The sequence below is a fragment of the Bubalus bubalis genome, chromosome 14 (genome assembly GCF_019923935.1).
Source record: "Bubalus bubalis isolate 160015118507 breed Murrah chromosome 14, NDDB_SH_1, whole genome shotgun sequence".
NCBI classification, from domain to species: Eukaryota; Metazoa; Chordata; class Mammalia; order Artiodactyla; family Bovidae; genus Bubalus; species Bubalus bubalis.
The window spans coordinates 57,525,217-57,541,969 of NC_059170.1; the positions used below are offsets into that span (position 1 = coordinate 57,525,217).

Consider the following 16,753-nt stretch of genomic DNA (forward strand, 5'->3'; position numbering starts at 1 on the left):
TATATAAAGATATTAGGATAGCAATGAAGATTATCATCATAATTGCTAATTCTGTGAATATTTAGTATGTATCTGGTTCTAGGACCTCATATAGGTGAGCTCATTTAATCATCATGGCGACCCATGAGCTAGATACTGATATGTTTTCCCCAGTAGATGAAGAAAATATAGCACAGAATGGTAGGTGTTGAGGTAATACATAAAATTATGTCAAGGCACTATCATAACAGAAAATAACAAATTCTATAGAAGATCATTTCAACCTATTACAGGTCTAAGGGTTTTTTTTTTTTTAATGTCTGTGCAAAAGAATCAGGGAGGTATGAACATTTGCAGTGGATAGTACATTTCTTAAAGGAATTATAGACTCAGAGATGGGGTGTGAAGAAGAATGGGAAGAGGGGCAGGACGCGAAGTCATCCCAGGCAGAAAAATCCTCAATGTTAAGTCATCTGGGCGCCTGTGTTGGAAGGGCGCATGCCCAGCCAGGTTGAGGATTTCTAGGGATGTCACATATTGCTGGACTTCAGGCCTCACCTTGACCTCTGACTCGGTCTCTTCAAGTCAGCTCACCTGGCTCACTGCAAATTGCCAGGAGGCAGACCACAAAGTATGGGAGTAAGATCTTTGTCAAAGAGTCTTTGCTTTTTTTTTTTCTTTTGGCATGCAACAAATTATGAAAATCAAGACCTAGAATGAGCCCCACCGTGACTTATAAATCTTGAATATGGAGCACTTTCACTGTCTGCTCCTGGACAGCACCAGGGGGCGCTCTCACATATTCGGTGATTTCCTTAGCCCCAAGGCCATCGCAGTGAGGCAGGCGAGTAGGGAGACTCACCCTGCTTTTGTGTAAAGCTTGGTCACAGGACTCTGCCTTTCTTGTGGTGAACCTAGCAGTGGGGTCTGTGTCTCAGCTCCTGGCTCCGAGCACAGAGCTTGTAGCTGCATGTCGTGGGCCAGGCCTCTGGTCCCTCTGAAGCCTCGCTGCTGCTCAGCAGGGCTGCAGCCTGAAAGGCCGTCCTCTTCTGGCATTATTTCCATCATCCATCTTAAGACTAAGAACTTCCTGTTGCTCACCACGCTGGTTCCTGTCTTCACCTCATCTTCCCTCTGAAGCAAAACACGGTAGGTTTTTTTTGTTTTGTTTTGTTTTTAATGTGGGCCACTTTTAGAGTCTGTATTGAATTTACTACAATATTATTTCTATTTTAGTTTTTTTTTTTTTTAATCTGGGTCACAAGGTATGTGAGATCTTAGCTCCCTGACTAGGGATTGAACCCAGACCCCTTGCACCGGAAGGCCAAGCTTTAACCACTGGAACGCCACATAAGGCCTGAGGTGGATCTTATGACAAACAGCTCACGTTGCTGCTCTGTCCTCTGTGTCCAGAAAGCTGGATACAAATTCACTGATGGCTGACTTCAATATCTTCCACATTAGGCCCGCTTGGAAGAGTATTAGAAATATCTGGGTTGAGAAAGATTTCTGTCCTTTTATCAGAAACATCAGCTTGTTCACTTTAAATTTGTTAGGAAAAACAAAATCTCCCTGCAACTAAATCAACCTGTAATTTCGATTCCCTGTAATCGAAATCAACCTCAAGTAAGGAGTTGAAGCAGAGATGGAATAGGGGTTGGTTTACCGGGTAGAAAAATCTGTGCATTAGGAAAAGGGGTGGGGGGTGGCTCAAGTTGTGGTGCAATCTACTCTTCTATGGTTACATATTTATTTGTATATACGAAGCTCTTTTCTAAAAAAGGAAGCTTGAATAATGAGTTTAAGATATTTAGAGTGTTAACAATAATGATGATTGTGTTTGTATGTTGAGTCATGTAACATGAGCACAAAATAATCACATTAATATATTTTCCTAAATAACCTTCACTTCGTAAGACTCTTATTTGAGTGGAGAGTAATACAATCAATTGAGTTTTTCTTTTGCTGCACAGAAGTTCCAAATTCGTATTTAATTCCCTCGGCTTCCTCCTGTGCATCTGGTACAAACCTGAAGCCCGGGTGGGGCCGCACTGAATTATAAACTGTAAACAGAGGGTGGAGAGAGAAGCACAGAAGGAAGAAGCTACCCTGAGCTTCCCTAATGAGAGAATACTTAACATTTTTTGCTGCAGGTTTGAAACGTGGCCTCAGGGACCACTGTTTGTTCGCTCATCTCAAGAATCATCAGCGGCAGGCAGCTCCCTTTCTCCTGCAGTTCTGAGATTCACCGCTAAGGGGCGCTGCTGTCTCGAGTTCCACCGCAGAGATACCAAACTGAAAGTTGGGGGGAAAAAAATCAATGAGGGTGAGATCATTTCCTCCGCGCGTCTTTCCACTTCGGGGAATGTTTTTCAATTAAAACGCCAGACACAGACAATCATCATTCATGGCCTGCCTCTTTCAGAGCTCGGTTGGAGGAAAGGGCCGGCAGGACCAAGCCTCTTAAAATATTTTAAGGAGCTGCCTGCGCCATGGAAAGAGATGCCACAAATAGACCTGAGAAAAAAAAGAGAATGGGGACTTAGCAGATGCTCAGAGCCGTTTTTCTTTATAAATATCTCCGTCCACTTCCCACTCCCTTCCATGTCACTGCAGGCCATTAGCACTCTATTTTTGTTGCCAACAAGGTCTGGGCTGGGGGCCTACCCTGCTTCTCCTCCCAGCAGATAATCTCATGGGGGCAGCACTCCTGGGCCCAGGGTTTGACATCTTGTTATTTTTATGCCAGTAGACTGCAGTATCATAACAGCATATACCTTGTGCCAAAGAATGGCTTCCAAGCTGACAAAGTTTGGGAGGGATTATCTTGAAGGTAAACTCCGGGATCTCAAAATGCTCTCCGGGCACTTTATTTAAACCCATTGCAAAACAGGTGACAAAAATATATACATCTCGAGGGTGACCTAGAAAATAGTATCATATCTTCTCCAGTTGCATAATCACCCGAAGAAGGCCTGCCTGAGTCTAGAGAACATAGACGGCCCGCTGGTTGTGATTACAATTGGGGTCCAAAAAAGGGGTCCACCCTTGTTGCTGTGGTTCAGTCGCTCAGTCGTGTCCTTTTCTTTGTGACCCCATGGACTGCAGCACGCCAGGCTTCCCTGTCCTTCACTATCTCCCAGAGTTTGCTCAAACTCATGTCCATTGAATCAATGATGCCATCCAATCATCTCATTCCTGTCGTCCCCTTCTCTTCCTGTTTTCAGTCTTTCCCAGCATCAGGGTCTTTTCCAATGAGTCGACTCTTCACATCAGGTGGCCAAAGTATTGGAGCTTCAACATCAGTCCTTTCGGTGAATATTCAGGGTTAGTTTCCTTTAGGATGGACAGTATACAGATTATAGATTTAAGGTTTGATCTCCTTGCTGTCCAAGAGACCCTCAAGAGTCTTCTCCAGCCCTGCAGTTAGAAAGCATCAATATTTCGGCACTCAGCCTTCTTTATGGTCCACCTCTCACCCTAGATGTATCCAAAGGCATCCTCTGTTTTCCTACTCAAATTGCAATTCTACTGTGAATCCCTTTGCGATAAATTGCGATCTGAGGGTAGAAGGTGGGTACTGCCTGAAGCTGCAGCCAGACCGAAGTGTGATTTCTACGTGGAGAATGATGGATTTGGATTCAGGGGAAGGAAACAGAGTCCAAGGGCCATGCTAAATAGAGGATACAGAAAGAGGTCCCCCAGACACCAGGCACATGGAGGCTGTGGGTATAAGAGGAGGATGCCTGGAGCCCCAAGGGGCGCTGAAAACAGGACCTGAGGCAGCAAAACTCAGCCTGATGTTGGACCATGTGAAATGGCTCTTTTTTTGTTGTTGTTGGGGGGCAGAATCAGATGGCTCTGGAGCCAAGCGATCCTGAATACACACGGGGTCTGGCAATGCTGGTGGGCAGCCCTGCTCCAATCTGGGGCTGCTGGCTCCTGAACTCTTAGAATATGGAGCCTACATTGATCACACCTCCCAGGACCCCTTGCATCACTGCACTTTCCCTAAACTTGTTGGGTTTTGATGTCAATTGTCCTGAACCTTTCTTCTCTAACACATTCAACAAGTGGCATCTCCATGGAAGACACTCCGTCAGTCAGATTGGCACAGTGCCGCTCGGCACAGTGCCGCTCGCTATACAATTAAACCGGAGGATGCTTTAGGCCCATTTCATGTCCTACTAATTCTTGTTCTGCCTTTCTTGTTTCCAATCATCAGATGACCCTGTGGCCTGGAAGGAGGCATTTGAGGGCCTGCTGGTCTATAAGATGGGGAACAAAGGAGAATCTACAGGAACAAGGTTTTCACAGGTGCATTTGTTTATCAGCATCTCTACTGCAGATCAGTAAGAACTGCCGTAAAAAGTCTAATATGCTTGGGCTTCATTTGGGGGTCTCTGGAAAATTTCATCATGATGAAAAAAAAAAAAAAGGAGCTCCTGTCCAGGACTCTGTACTCCCTGGACCAAACGCCGGCTTCATGGGAAGCATGTGGGGGCCGTGACAACCAGAGCTACAGTGGATGGGAGGCTGCGGGCTAAACTGGGTGCTGCAACTTCCAGAAAGGAAAGAAAAAAAGAAGGGTCCACCTTCTAGTTCTCAGCTCTGGCTCCTCTTTGTCAGAAAGCTGGGTGAAGTATGCAGATACTGAGGAGGGGTACCTCTGGGGCTAGGAAAACATCCCAGAAACCCAAAAAGTTCCCATAAGTGATCTGACAGATTCAAAGGCACTTTCATCCTTCCAGGTTCACATTTTAGAGAATTTCCCTATAGAGGAAATTTGAAGAATTTCTTAGAAAATAGTACAGAATAGACAGCATATACCAAAATCCAATCACATTCATGTTGAGTTTTTTTCATGCTTATCTTCTTTCCATTCACAAGCAAATAACAGTCACAGTTGTCCTGCTCAAATCATCTGTACACACTCCACGATCCAGTCCCGAGTTGTTCAGCTCCAGAACAAACCCCAGCTCCAGCTTCAGCTCCTTTAAACTATGATAGGTGGTCATACCTCTCAGCGGATTCATCACTATTAAAATATTCTGAGCCTGTGCTGTCTGTTGTACTGGCCTCTCATTCAAGAGCCTCAAGGTAAACAGATTTATGAGACGTGAATGTCAGATGAGGGGAACTTTTTTATAAACACCTTCTCAGGGTAACACCAACAGCGGTGCCGACTATATTTGAAAGAATAACCTCATTTGGGAATGAGCGCATAGGCTCCTACAAAGACTGTCTTGAAGGGAAAAACATGCATTGGTCAGGCTGTGCACTTGATGCATTCATATGTCAATTTCATTTCTCAAAATTGACTCATTTCTGGACCTTGATGGGCATAGATCACTTTTGGAAAGTGAATGTATTCCATTTGAAAGACTTCAGATAGTCAGCAGTCGACTTCTCTTTGCAGAGGTTTCCCAAGTAACTACATTCAGCCTAGTAGATTCCTAGCCCAGGGTTTTAGAGAGATGACATTGACAAGGGTGATAAATGCAGGTAAAACACTCAAGAGTTAAGAGGCTGACTCTGGGGCCAGGCAGCCCTGGGTGAGAGCCGAGCCACATACCAACGCTGGCAGGCCCCACCTGAATTCAGAATTCCTTGGCTCCAGAGCTGATTTTTTACCCTTTCTAGTTTCCAAAAATGGCCATTTCATTTGATTCCATTCAGTTGTAAGCTCTGCTGCCTTAGACTTCGGCCTGTAATCATAAATACAAGCCAGATTTAATTTCCATGGGTGGGTTACTGTAGTTATGGTAGTACTATAGAACAAAAGTTAGGTAACAGTTTATATGGAGAAGGAAATGGCAACCCACTCCAGTATTCTTGCCTGGAAAATCCCATGGACAGAGGAGTCTGGCAGGCTAGAGTTCACGGGGTTGCAAAGAGTCAGACATGACTGAGTGACTGAGCACAACCATTTATGAGTGCAGGTGTATAGCCATGCTTTTGAGTTTTAAATAAGTGTCATAAAATACAAACACCAAAGTTTGGATCTAAAGTAGCCTACATGCTCCCACCGGGTCCAAGCATCTTTGGTACCCGATACTTTTTCGACTGCACAAAGCCTAAAAAGAGTTATTCGCTCTGACTATTCTGCAACGCAGTTGTAGACTGAGAGCTGATGATGAATTGACAGTGAGCTTCTATTAGGTACAAAGTAGAAGGGTGACTCTGATATAATTACAGAGTTACACACAGAATGGTAAATGCCTTTCAAAACCATTTGGTCTGCAAAAATTCAGTTCAACCTGCACTGAGCCACCAGTCACACCAGTCTTTACCCGTTGGTTATTTTATCTTCTGTACCCCACACAGTTTCTTTTGTCAGGTCATCTCCTAAGGCTAAACGGAAGCTAACTTCTACCCACAGAAAATATTGCAGTTGACCAAAAAATTTTGTTTGCGTTTTTTCCATAAGATGTTATGGGAAAACCTGAACGAACTTTTTCAGACAACCCGATATATTCAGATCGTTCGTTAGGCAGCTTTATTTAAAAAGCGTTACAAGGACAAACCAGAGGGAAAAGCCAGTTGTCACTGGACTCAGACTGAGTAGTTGGATTTTTCATCTTATTTTATGCTCCAAGGAAACAGCTGAATCTAAAAAACATAGACCCTTTTGGAATGCATGCTGCACTTCTATACTTGTCTTCTAGTGCCAAGATCAGTTTTTCCACAACTTAAAAAGACAGCTTTGTACTTTCGTTGTTGAACTCCATACATGTGAAATTACCCACAGACAAAAAGACTCTTTTATCTTAAAATGTATTTTCATGATCTCCAAACTTTTAAAATACAATGGTAACATTCTCTAATAAATCAAGGCCTACTATATACTTGGGGATGAAATCATCAGTAATGAGAAAAGAAGTAAGTTATATTTCAAGTAGTCATTTTGATAAATGCACCTTCGGGAGCCTCTTTTTTGTGAAATGGATGGTATGGAGATTACTTTTATTGGAGATTTGGTTGGCAGAGGGATTTGGGTAAAAACTAAGGTGAATAAAGACTGCCATTTTCTTGCTGTTTATCTTTGCTAAAATGGTTAGCATTATCATTGATGTATAACTTCTCAGAAAAATTCTTTTAAAGTCAGTTGTTCCTTTTATAAGGATACATCTATTTTATTTTATTTTTATTATTATTTTTTTGGATGTGCAGCCTGGCATGTGGGAACTTAGCCCCCCAACTAGGGATCAACCCAGCTCCCCCTGCAGTGGAAGCTCAAGCCTTGACCACTGGACTTCCAAGGAAGTCCCAGGATATATCTATTTTAAAATTAAGAAACATCATCTATGAAGTTACTCCATCCAATGTGAACCTAAATTGCAATGCATCACAAGACACTGAAATCAAACCGTCACTGAGGACACACCATTCCTCATGATAAGAGGCTCCTCCTGCCCCCCATGTGGCATCTAAACCGTATAAGACCAATGCGGGCCTTGGTCTTAACTGGTATTTTAAATAGTATTCAAAAGAATTTATTTTTACAGAAGGCAAGTGGAAACAGAATACAAAGATTTCCTCCTAAACCCCAATGAATCATCTTATGTACTTGCTCACTCACCCATCTGAAGACCATTGGTTTAAGATTGCTATCTCTTTACGTGTACCCCAATGTTCATCGCAGCACTGTTTATAATAGCCAGGACATGGAAGCAACCTAGATGTCCATCAGCAGACGAATGGTACATATACACAATGGAATATTACTCAGCCATTAAAAAGAATACATTTGAATCAGTTCTAATGAGGTGGATGAAACTGGAGCCTATTATACAGAGTGAAGTAAGCCAGAAAGAAAAACATCAATACAGTATACTAACGCATGTATATGGAATTTAGAAAGGTGGTAACGATAACCCTGTATGTGAGACAGCAAAAGGGACACGGATGTATGGAACAGTCTTTAGGACTCTGTGGGAGAGGGTGAGGGTGGGGTGATTTGGGAGAATGGCATTGAAACATGTATATTATCATATGTGAAATGAATCTTCAGTCCAGGTTCGATGCATGATACAAGGTGCTCGGGGCTGATGCACTGGGATGACCCAGAGGGATGGGATGGGAAGGGAGGTGGGAGAGGGGTTCAGGATGGGGAACACGTGTACACCTGTGGTAGATTCATGTCAATGTATGGCAAAACCAATACAATATTGCAAAGTAAAAAAATAAATAAATTTTAAATAAATTTTTTTAAAAAAGATTGCTGTCTCTTAAACTGTGAGTCACTGGCACCAGAATTGTGAGAAATAATTATTTAAAATGGAGATTTCCGAAGTCTATTTTGGATGAAATGTTTCATGTTTTTGAAAGTGCAGTCTGGTAATCTTTATTTGAGTAATAATAAATATTGAATACGTGTTGTTAGATACTTCTCCAAAACTTTATATGTGTATTAAACAATTTAATCCTTAGACCAACACTATGGGGTATATATTCTTCTTATGCCCATTTTACAAGTGGAGAAGTTGAGGCACAGATAGGTTAAATAACTTTCCCAAGGATCCATGCTAGTAACTGGCAGAATCTGGATTCAAAACCAGAACTGGAATTAAAAATACTCTTAAGCACTGTGATGTTTCTTCTCTAGATGATTCTAGTACACATGTGGTTTAGAATTTCTGATTTACATGATTTTCTGAACACTTGAAATTGGATGTATATGAAGATCATACTTAGCTGTTTCTGTGTCAAGTTATTTGTAAGATCAACAGGAGTTAATTTTAGGAGTTAATTTTTATTGATAAACATTAACCTCGTTAGATTAGTAAATAATATGTCCCAGGAAAATGGAAAGTTAAATATGCCAAAAAGTACACAGTATTTGATAACTTCCTTAATTAATTTACAAATAATGACTAAAATTGCAAGTTTTTTTTTTCTCTCCTTTAGTGTTTTAACAAGACGAAAGAGGTCACGCTGCTGTCTGAACCCATGTGCCACTTCTTGGCAGGAGTAACTGAGAACAAATGTTTCTAGAGCAGTGTCCCTGGCATCAGAATAAAAGAAGCAGCTCCATTTGGATGTTCTGTGCTGGTGGGGTCTATTTTTAGTCTCTCCAGCTATATCTGTGAAGTGGAGGATAGCAGATGATCCAGTCTCTTGACCAGTGCTCAAAGACAAAGACCCCATTAAAACAGCGGCCGCACCGAAGGCACAGAGCTGTTGCTCTTGGGGTCTCAACGCAACCAGGATCTCTGACCAGGTTTCACTTTAAGGTGTTGGGTGTACGAGTGATCTCTGTCACTCATGTAACTGCTAAGGTCAGAAGCCACGGTAATGTGCTGCAACATCACCAAGGGAGAGTGTTAAAAATACAAACCCGGGACTTCTCTGGCAATCCAGTGGTTCAGACTTCAGCTTCCAATGCAGCCGGTGTGGGTTAGATCCCTGGTCAGGGAGCTAAGTTTCCACATGACCCCCTTGACCATAAAACCAAAACATAAACTACAGAAACAATATCGTAACCAATTCAATAAAGACTTAAAAAATGGCCCACAGCAAAAAAAAATAATAATAATAATAATAATACTTACAATATATCTTAAAAAAAAATACAAACCCTTGGGACTCACTTTTAGAGGTTCTGTCCAGTGAGGTCTCCAGGACTTACATTTTATGAGAGATCCCAGGTGAGTTCAGTGAAGGTAGTTTGATTACCACACTGAGAAAAAATGATGAAGAAAAGAGTCGCCACTAGAATGGATATAACTGGGACAGAAGATAACACTTTGAATAATGAAAACTATCAATCACACAGAGCAGCACAGAGATGGACCTCAAAATTTTGTTTTTTCCTCTTTGCACCTCAAAAGACCATGGAAAATGATGAACGCAGGAGGCAAGGAAAGAAATGACGCTAATTCTCAGAGGTCCTTCCTCGGCTGCCCCTTTCTTTGGCTGAGAACAAGGACAAAAGACCCGTTATATATCACCCCTGGTCTGCACGACGTCTGATGGCCAAAGAAGGTGGCCATTTGGGGGCCATCTTTTGATCACCATGTTGGGCCACACAGAGGTCGTGCTAGGAATCAACAGGATCAGCCAGGAGCCAAGGGTGGTCTATTCTGGTGCCATCTGGTTCCTACAGGAGGAATTGGATTGTTTGACTAATGGGCTGGCAGGAAACTAACACCCACTGCTCATGGACTGTCCTGGTCCTCTTGATAAGCAGAACTGTTTGGCAAGTGGGTCTTATCCGCTAGAGCAACGCAGAGAAAGAAACTGCCACTAGGCCATTTGAGTCTCTCCCAGCTTCAAAGGTCAAGGTGACACATAATATTTGTAATATTGTGATTAGGGCTTCTTTGACAGCTCAGTTGGTAAAGAAATGTTGGCCTGGTCTTTTTTTTTTTTTAATTTTATTTTATTTTTAAACTTTACAAAATTGTATTAGTTATGCCAAATATCATAATGAATCCGCCTGGTCTTCATTCTGTTCCTGGCACAGAGCTTCTGAAATCCTCGGAACTTCCTAAGCACTGAGAACAATAAAGGTGTCTTTTGTTATGTTAATGAAGTGACTTTTGGAAAGCCTCTCCAGTGACTAAGAACAGAGCCTTAGGTTGCCAGGGGAACCAGCCAGGCAGAGGTGGGGGCCTTCCAGTCCCAACCCTAGACCTCCAGGGAGGAAAGAGGGGCCGGAGATTGAGTTCAGTCGATGGCCAATGATTTAATCAATCGTGCCTATGTGTGAAGCCTCTATAAAAATTCTGAGGGACTGGGTTTGGAGCACTTCCAGGTTGGTGAACACGTGGAGATTCAGAGAGACTGGTGAGCCCAGAGGGCATGGAAGCTTCACATCCCCCCCCACCACCACACACATCACTTGCTCTGTGCATCCCTTCCATCTGGATGTCCCTGAGCCTTTTATGATATCCTTTTATGATAAATCAATAATCTAGTAAGCCAAATGCTTCTCTAAGTTTGTGAGCTGCTCTAGCAAATTAATCCAACCCAAACAAAGCGGTTTGTGGGAACGTCTAATCTATAGCCAAGTGGTCACCTGGGCTTCTGATTGATGTCTTAAGGGGAGGAGGGCAGCCTTGTGGGACTAAGCCCTTATCAGTGGACTTTGATGCTGTCTCCAGGTAGATAGTGTCAGAGTTGGGTTGGATACTAGGACCCCTAGCTGGGTCAGAGTTGCTGGGTGGTATGAAAAGAGAAACCGCATGCACACATTGAAACTGGCATCAGGGAGGTTTCCTTCTCTTATCATTTGCTCCCTACCTGAAAATGTCAGGCTGTGAAGGAAAATCCAGGCTGTGCCAGTATATTAAAGTTACCTGTGGTGCAACACTGCTCATGTTTGTTATGTTTCCCTACCTGTTGACTTCCTTCATTCACACAGTTTTTAGCACTCAGTGTTTAAATGGCTGCTCCATTATTTTAATCTTTGGCTCAGAGGTGACCATGAGTGAGAGCCCCCGTCCTTAGGTACTAGAAGTAAACGTATTTCACAGACAAGAAGACACTGTGCATATTTCTTCACCATGGAAATGTGCAGCATTGTTCAACAGAAGGGCTTAAGGGTAAACGTCGAGCTCTAGTGTTACAGCAGAAGAGCAGAGTTGTCCCCTTGTTGATGTGTGGTGTTCCACACCCACCACATGCACCCTCCTGAGACTCAACTTTGAGTTGAAGGTTCTTGATCAGGAGGCTCTCCGGATGATGGCTTACTGAATGCACATGGGGCAAGAGCACCCTTTCTCCTTGGGGGGTTTATTCAGTAGTAACATCAAGCACACACAAATACAGTTTGGGAGGTGTGAAGGGAGAGCAGTGTGAATTTTGAGATGTTGAAGATCTTACACACTGATTCCTCCATCAGTTCAGTTCAGTTCAGTCGCTCAGTCGTGTCCGATTCTTTGCATGAATCACAGCACGCCAGGCCTCCCTGTCCATCACCAACTCCCGGAGTTCACTCAGACTCACGTCCATCGAGTCAGTGATGCCATCCAGCCATCTCATCCTCTGTCATCCCCTTCTCCTCCTGCCCCCAATCCCTCCAAGCATCAGAGTCTTTTCCAATGAGTCAACGCTTCGCATGAGGTGGCCAAAGTACTGGAGTTTCAGCTTCAGCATCATTCCCTCCAAAGAAATCCCAGGGCTGATCTCCTTCAGAATGGACTGGTTGGATCTCCTTGCAGTCCAAGGGACTCTCAAGAGTCTTCTCCAACACCACAGTTCAAAAGCATCAATTCTTTGGCACTCAGCCTTCTTCACAGTCCAACTCTCACATCCATACATGACCACAGGAAAAACCATAGCCTTGACTAGACGGACCTTTGTTGGCCAAGTAATGTCTCTGCTTTTGAATATGCTATCTAGGTTGGTCATAACTTTCCTTCCAAGGAGTAAGCGTCTTTTAATTTCATGGCTGCAATCACCATCTGCAGTGATCTTGGAGCCCCCCAAAAATAAAGTCTGACACTGTTTCCACTGTTTCCCCATCTATTTCCCATGAAGTGATGGGACCAGATGGTGGCTCTCAAATAGAACACATTCACTTGGGTGTTCATGCCAACACATGCTCATCCATCATCATGACTCTGGGGCTGGATCAGAAATATTGAAATTAAGGGACTTCCCTGGTGGTCCCAGGGATGAAGAATTGCTTCCCAACGCAGGAGACTTAGGTTCGATTCCTAAATGGGAAACTAAGGCCCCAAATGCTGTAGGATAACTAAGCCTTCACGCCACAACTAGAGAAGCCTATGTGCCTCAACAAAAGACCTCGCCCAGCCCCGTTCCTTCCAAAAAAAGAAATATTGAACAATTAAGTAAATGAGTTACTTTAGAGCCAGAGCCCCATGTTAGCTCTGTCTCTATTTTACGCTTTGGATTCTGACTGAATGACAACTCCAGCTTGTTGCCTGTTTTCTATTGTTTTCCTTAATGCTGCTGCTCTGGGGTTTAAACCAATCTGGGTTTGCATGAGCTGGGTTTACAATAATGAAAACCAAAACCTTGTAGCTTAGAAATAAGAATTTAAAAATAGTAAGTAGATTCATAATGGAGATAAAGAAGGCAAACTCAAAGATCAGATAATTAGATAACACAGAGAAAGCAATGGCAACCCACTCCAGTACTCTTGCCTGGAAAATCCCATGGACGGAGGAGCCTGGTAGGCTGCAGTCCATGGGGTTGCTAAGAGTCGGACACGACTGAGTGACTTCACTTTCACTTTTCACTTTCATGCATTGGAGAAGGAAATGGCAACCCACTCCAGTGTTCTTGCCTGAAGAATCCCAGGGACGGGGGAGCCTGGTGGGCTACCGTCTATGAGGTCACACAGAGTCAGACACGACTGAAGTGACTTAGCAGCAGCTGACGAGGATGAAACAAGGGAAGGAGGTGAAGCCCGTTCTGGTACATGGAAATATGGGCATGAAATAAATGAAAGCTACAGCAGGCTGTCTCTGCCGAGCATGAACTGAGCTTCGTTTGCTCTTTGTAAAACAAGTGGGCTTCCTGATGGCTCAGATGGTAATCTGCCTGCAATGCAGGAGACTCGGGTTTGATCCCTGGGTTGGGAAGATCCCCTAGAGAAGGAAATGGCTATCCACTCCAGTATTTTTGCCTGGAGAATTCCATGGACTAAAGGAGCCTGGCGAGCTACAGTCCATGAGGTCGCAAAGAGTTGGACATGACTGAGCAACTAGGCACACACACAAAATGAGTGAATTCGGAGCAAAGTTAGCACTGTGGAGGACCTGCTGCAAGCTTCTGTAGTGAAATGTTCACTAAATTGCACCTTAAAATAAAACCGAGGGCTATAACTCAGAAATGAGTGATGATGCCAAGAAAGTCAGTGGACAGCAAGGGTTTCCAAAGTGGACCAAAGCATTGGAAAATGCATGAAAATACCAACTCACAGGGGGAAACAGCAGCCCTGGGCTTGGGGAAGGTGTTTTAAAACATGAGCCTTGGGATTTCCCTGGTGGTCCAGTGCTTAAGAATCTGCTTTGCAATGCAAGGAACTTGGGTTTGATTCCTGGTCAGGGAGCTAAGATCACACATGGCATGGGGATACTAAGCCTGCAGACCATGACTACTGAGCCCATATGCCAGAACTAGAGAGTCTGTGTGCCAGGACTCAGACCTGATGCAGTCATTAAAGAAATAAATAGATTTTTTTAATAAAAAAAAGAAATCTTGGCCCTTTCCCAGGGGGAAAGGAATCTAATAAAGGAGACAGATGATGGGCAAGTAAACAATGAGATGCAGTAAAGAACAGATGTAAGGGGTTCCACCCTAGGAGGCTGGGGAGATGATACATGGATGCATTCTGTTAGGGGAAATTCCCCAATCATGGACTGACCTTCCATGGAATTTTTTCTTGCCTTCAAGTGTCCTGACTCATGAGTGTAAGAGAAACAGATCTTTTCGAATATGTCATTTTAGACCTTGTATGTCTTCAAAAGCGCTAAAAGGCATGGTGGAGTTGCCCGTGTATTGCCTTATTCAAAAAAAGCACTTTCATTGTGGTGTTTTCCAGGCAACCATCTTCTGTTTTCATCTTTCCTTGACTCAGATTCATGAAGTCATTGAATTTTAGAGCTTTATGTAACCTGAAAGAGAATCTTGTCTGACCTATCCATTTGATGAAGAGTGAAAATATTTTTGAGTAAAGCAGATTTCGGTTAAAACCACTGCTCCATAACTGAGGAACCTTAGACAATTTACTTAAATTCTTTTAGCCTTGATGGAATAACTGAAATGAATTTATATCAAAATGAATGTACAGTGCTTGGTGCAGTAATCTCTCATAAGTAATTCATGATTATTATTTTTTTCAGTCCCAGGTAGACTAAGTGACTTGTTCAAGGCCATTCAGCAAGGTGAGGAAGAATTCAGGTTAATAAGGAGTTTTCTAGCAGGTGCTCTTACTACTGTATGACATTAGTTTGTGGGTCCCTCCCAAACAATATTTACTTTTCAAGTTTGATATTGAAACTCAAACTAAAAATCATAATTTATCTACTTAAAAAGTGTAATATTTAGTGGGACTATATGTAACCTTGTTCTGTATTTTCCAAGTCTCCAGTAAATCTGTTATCATACTTTCATAATTAAAAAAAAATTTTTTTTTAATTTACTTCTCAAAAAAAAAAAAGAAACTTATCAAAAGTGCAATTTAGGGCTTCCCTGGTGATCCAGTAGTTAAGAATTCTCCTTGCAATGCAAGGGACACCAGTTCGATCCCTTGCCCAGGAAAGATCCCACATTCAGGGGGAACTGAGCCAGTGAGCTGAAAGTACTGAGCCCACTCACATGGAGCCTGTGCTCCTCAACAAGAGAAGCCACCACAGTGAGAAGCCTGCACCCCACAGCTAGAGTCCCTCCTCTCTGCAACTACAGAGAGCCCATATGCAGCAATGTTGACCCAACATGGCCAAAAAATAAACAAATAAGGAAGGAAATAAATAAATATATATATATTTTTAAGTGTGATTTATTGCAGTCCAACTCTATGCTCAAGTACTCTGTTAAGTATTTACAAATGATATCTCATTTCATTGTTACCATAATCTGAAACACAGGTATTATTCTACTCTAAAAAACTGAGGCTAAGAGAAATAATTCACCCAAAGTCAGGTCCGTCTGTCCCCCAAACCTATCTATGCATGAATAGCGTTGCATGCCTGTATTGCCCAAATGGAAACTGGGCTGGAGGAAGTCTCCTCAGTAGGCAAAGAACATGCAATTTTGCATAAAGGAGTGATGAAAACCACCAAACTAGAGTCAGAATTACTAACCTTTATTTGACTAAAAACCTTGTTAAATGGACCCTCCTTCTTTGAACGTCTGCTCTGACTCATCTGATTCACAGTGATGCTGCTCTGATAGGTCTGAAATGAAGAATGAAATGAGATGACTGCTAAATGTCTACCAAATGACACCCTCCCCTTCTTATATGTTAATATACTTCGGCCACAGCTCTCCAGCTAGACTGTGTGTTTTAACCCATGTGTTTTAGGTGTGGCCATGAGACTAAGTTCTCATCAATGATGTGTGAGTTTTGGATGTAAGCCATATGGATGTGCTCTCTTCCACCATTGGCTGTCCCCTACAACTCGCTGTTCTGGGACAGAAAGTGGCAGAAATCCAGCTCTGACCATAGAGAGTAGGCCTCTATGTGGGTGACTGATAGTGTCGTAACTGGAGAGGTACCCTGGAAAGATCTGCTTTGCTTACCTTGAAACTGGCAGCTGAGAGAGAAACCTCCATATCCTTCAAGGCACTGTGTCCCATGGTCTCTTTTCTGGCAACTGTTTAGTTTTATCATAACTTAAATAGGTACGAAATAACTGGGGAAAGACTCCCTGGAGAAACGGACTTGAGAGGTACCTCAAAATATTTATTAAAGATTAATCAAATGCAAAGAGAAAAGGCAAAAACAGAGAAGAAAGACTGGCATTTATCATTGTTTGTTAGTGATCAGACACGCCTTTGTCCATTATAAAAGAAAGCAATCAAATCTATTCTTAGTGAGAATTTCACATTTTGACAGAATAGAATTGCTTAATAATGTAAAAAGCATACGGTTTCTACTCTGAAGTAATATTTCCTCTAAACTAGGGTGTCATAGGATACACCGATCTCTTCCTCTGGGATATTTTTCTCATCCAAATGTTGTCTTGCAAATATAATTTTTTACATCCATTTGTGACTCACTCTCACCTTTTTAACCTAGAGACTCCCTGGTGTTGGCTGGCCTCCTCTGAGTGCGTGTCTCTTTTCGAATTATGAG

At 42.7% G+C, this 16,753-nt stretch overlaps 1 long non-coding RNA gene across 1 annotated transcript; it reads left to right on the forward strand.

Annotated features, from left to right (window-relative positions):
• The first annotated feature begins 386 nt into the window (after window positions 1–386).
• LOC102403020 lies at window positions 387–7,718 on the forward strand. Its single transcript, XR_327546.3, has 4 exons — window positions 387–1,128; window positions 2,133–2,305; window positions 4,205–4,296; window positions 4,870–7,718. It is a non-coding gene; the product is annotated as an uncharacterized LOC102403020 (long non-coding RNA).
• The last annotated feature ends 9,035 nt before the right edge of the window (window positions 7,719–16,753 follow it).